Source organism: Chenopodium album, chromosome 15 (assembly GCF_948465745.1).
Source record: "Chenopodium album chromosome 15, dcCheAlbu1.1, whole genome shotgun sequence".
Lineage (NCBI taxonomy): Eukaryota > Viridiplantae > Streptophyta > Magnoliopsida > Caryophyllales > Amaranthaceae > Chenopodium > Chenopodium album.
In genome coordinates, this window is record NC_137848.1 from 30,443,036 (window position 1) to 30,447,343 (window position 4,308).

At 32.1% G+C, this 4,308-nt stretch overlaps 1 long non-coding RNA gene across 1 annotated transcript; it reads right to left on the reverse strand.

Annotated features, from left to right (window-relative positions):
• Positions 1–1,702: 1,702 nt before the first annotated feature.
• Positions 1,703–3,232, reverse strand: LOC145582127 (uncharacterized). The gene is made up of 2 exons (XR_014099784.1): positions 2,798–3,232; positions 1,703–2,094 (listed from the first exon to the last, which is right to left on the reverse strand). It is a non-coding gene; the product is annotated as an uncharacterized LOC145582127 (long non-coding RNA).
• Between the last annotated feature and the right edge of the window lie 1,076 nt (positions 3,233–4,308).

Here is a 4,308-nt window from a genome sequence, read left to right on the forward strand (position 1 = left end):
GACTCTATGATTAATTTCCATACTCCTTTTTCATGGAAATTCAACCATATCTCCTATTATTCTATGTCTCTCCCTTCTTTTGTCAATGAGCCTATTGGGGACCCCCTTTTTAATGATGATTTACATGTCTCTCATTCGTCTCCTATTGAGGAAAAAGGTGATTTTGCCACCCAAAAATATTTGAGGAGAGTTTGCCTTCTTCTTCTTCTTCTTCTTCTTATTTTGTAGAGTTTTCTTTTGATTCTTCTTCTTTTTCTTGGAATCTTTCTCCTCATTTGCGTGCACTATCCTTGTCGCATGTTCTCTTTTCGTCATGTACACACTTTTTATCTTACGAAATGTGTAGTACTGCATTTGACAAGCTCTTGCGTTCGTTGCAATATTATTTACTAGAGCGATCAAGCTTGGACCTTAAGCAAGTCATTCTCGGGAAGTAATCCGTGTTTTATTTCTTTCATTTTCTTTTCTTTTTAGAATATATTTTCTCTCATAGAAATGTTTGTGTGCCTTTTTCTAGGTACATGAATTGATATATTTTGGTGCCTTGGTTTGGATCAAGAATCAAGAAGGTTTGACTCCTCTTTCCTAGTATGTGGCATACAAGGCATAGCTTTGGAGGAAATTGGCTTTGAAAGGTTGAATTAGGTCATTTGCAGGTATTTACACCCACCCAATATCCGATAATATATTTCCTTGCTCTTTCTCTAATGGTTGGTGACTTGTTGGACATATGTTGGTTTGTTGGAATAATTCATTGTTTTTTCCTCCCATGGATTTTATGATTTATGATTTGAGTGTATTGTCCCATTCAAGCTTGGGGGAGGGTATTCTATCATGTTCGGTAGGATGTTGATTTATATATGCCATGCACGAATTGTATATGAATTCCCATGTTCTTTATTTTGAAAACTCCAAAATGATTTTTGTTTCTTTCAAGGCAAATTTGCAATGTGTCTTTGTTTTGTTCTTGTTTTGGACATAATACTTTTGAACTTGCGAACTTGAATGCTTTTCTTCCTAAGTGGTAGTGGTGTGCACGGTTTTAGAATATGCTTGGTTGATTCTAAGATAAAGTATGCTAAAGTAGTGTGTTAAGAACTTTGGGGCCTTAAAGCCCTAGTCTACTTGTTTGTGGTAAGAAAGTGTTGCTTCCTACAGTGAATTTGAAGCCAAAAGTGAGTTTTTTCTACAACCATGTGAGGTTTCATTTTTCTAGACTTTTACCTATTTTGCATGAGTGGCACATGAATCCTTGACTATCGCTTACTTTATCTAGAACTTGACTTTTATCTCCTGAGACCGCGACCAAGCCATTCAGGAAGGACAAAGGCATCTTTTCGGGGTGGTTTTTTTTTTTTTGCTTCACTACTACAAAAATAGGCTAACAAACCCTTCCAAATTGGCTTTAGAGACCAGTCTTGAACGGGTCTCTATCTCAGAGGTCTATTTGATAAAGAGACCCCCTCATTTAGAGGGGTCTGTTTTTAAAAACAAAAAGACCAGATATTAGAGTTAGGCGGTCTGTTAGGCGTGGTGTATAATAGTTATATTAGAAGGGAAAAAGACCCATTATGTGTGACATGGGGTCTTTTTGAGGGGAGTGAAATAGACCTGTTATGTTATATAACAGGTCTGTTTGATCCCTTTATTTTCCAAAAAAAAATAATTTTTTTCAGTGTAATATTTATTTGAATTTTGAAAGTTTTAATTTGTTACCGCTCCATTTAAATTACTGAAATTTTAAAATTTGAATTACACCAATACAATTCAAGATTAAATAATATAACATTAATAGTATAGAATTTTACAACTACAATTACTCAATCACCAACATAAAATTAAACCTCTTTAGTTCAACAAGTTTAACAAAGACACTTAGCATTCAAGAACACTAACAAAGTATTGTGATTGATATGGAAAAAAAAAAAGGTATTGCAATTCATAAACTTGCCAATTGTGATTATTTGGTAATGGAAAGCTAACTAGCTGAAGAAGCCTCAACCATAATCATATATTTTCTTCTCATAATCGAATTTTTGCTCACCAAGTCACCATCTCCACCCAATTCATTTCAATTACTGCAATTGTCACGAACTGGAAAACAAATCAAACACAAAAATTCAGAATATATTAAAAAATCAAATTAAACCAAGCATAATTTGGAGTAAAATATCATATACTCACCAACACAACATTCAATTAATAGATCATGAGCATCTTATTTTAGTCATTGTCGCTGGAAATAAGTAACAAAATGTATTGAAAACTCAATCAAGTCACAGAATATAATGACTATTGACTATTCAATTCAAACCAAGGTAATTGAAGTTTAAAATCTTTAGGAATTTAGTCACAAAGCTAGCTGCAAGCTGCTTACTGAAAATTTAAGTAACAATTAAGGTTTATGAAACTGTGATGCTACCGAAATTCCATAAAATCGGTAAAATCAAAAATAAGACATTTGGGGAAAAAATGGAGAAAAAAAAGTTAAGAATAAAACCAAACAATAGATCTAAACAGTAAGTCTTAATTTAATTAAAAAAGTTCAGATTATAGAAGAAATTAAACCGAAAAAAACAATGAACAGTAAATATTAATATAAAACAAGGATTGAATTGGAAATGGAAACTCATTAAAATCCAAAATTCAAGATAAAAAATTTCAAAAAAAAAGATAAATTCACCAAATATGAAAACCCAATAATCTTCATGTCACATATAAACTCGAATAACATAAGAAGTATAATTATACTTAGATTAATTGAGGTTGTAGAAGGATTCGAAGCTAATAAGGTTACCGAGCCTTTTACAAACTCTTCTCGTCAAAACACCGCAGATCCAACGGCGACAACCGGGACAAGAAGTACAAACCAGCAGCACCACCCATATGAGTCGGCAGAAAGCAGTGAACAAAAGCAAAGGGTCTTGAAGCTAAGCTGTAAAAATGATTGTTCCATCCTCAAATGGTAAGCTCGGGGAGGGGGGATTGCTCCAGTTTTTGGGTTAATAATTCAAAAAAAAAAATGGATGAAATACATGAAATAAGAGATAAGAGGATAGGAAAAAAAATAATGAGTGGATGAATGGAGGAAGAGTTATGTTTGTGAAAGTGTGAAACTTTAGCAGCTATAGAGTTAATTTCAAGGTGAGTAAATAAGGGAGAGAAGGGGATAGAACTTGTGACTTGAAACTTTGTTAAGAATTCCAAAAAAGGTTTGATTTAAAAAAAAAATTAAAAAGAAATGCAAGAGACCCTTTTATTTGGACAATGGGTCTCTGATATATCTCTACTTTTTTTTTCCAAGTAAGAGAAGTGGGCCCTCATGCACATAAAAGACCTGTAACAATGACAACGGGTCTCTTATATCTATATATATTTTTTATCCACCAAACATAGTGGGTCCACATGCACATATGAGACCTGATATCATTGTTATTAGATCTCTTATTTCAATCAGACCCGTTGATTGAGAAAACGAGTCTTTAGTTAGGGGTCTTTTTTCCAAGTTTTGTAGTAGTGCTTTTCTAAGTTTGGTTTTTATATTTTTGGTTTTAGTTTACATTTTCCTCCTTTACCTTCTTCTTTAGCCATATCTCTAGCTCTCTAGCCATTTGTTTTGTTTTTGTTTCCATTCTAGCCATATGAAGAAAATACGCATATTAGAAGCCATTTTGGCTTTAAATGGCTTTATTTTGATGAAATGAACCCATAAACTTAGAAAATTACTTATTTTATGTCATTTCATGTCATATTCACTTATAACTATGTAATTATGAGATGGTTTGAGAAAGAATAAGTTCATAAGTTATGAAATGAAGAAAATAGGCATGTTAGAAGCCATTTTGGCTTAAATGGCTTTATTTTGATGATATGGACCCATAAACTTATAAAATAGCTTTTTTTTTATGTAATTTCAAGTCATATTCACTTATAACTATGTAATTATCAGATGGTTTGAGAAAGAATAAGTTCATAAGTTAAAAAATGAAGAAAATAGGCATATTAGAAGCCATTTTGGCTTTAAATGGCTTTATTTTGATGATATGGACCATAAACTTATAAAATAGCTTTTTTAATGTAATTTCAAGTCATATTCACTTATAACTATGTAATTATGAGATTTTTTGAGAAAAATAAGTTCATAAGTTAAGAAATGAAGAAAATATGCATGTTAGAAGCCATTTTGGCTTTAAATGGCTTTATTTTGATGATATGGACCCATAAACTTAGAAATTAGGTTTTTTTATGTGCTTTCAAGTCATATTCACTTATAACTATGTAATTATGAGATGGTTTGAGAAAGGATGA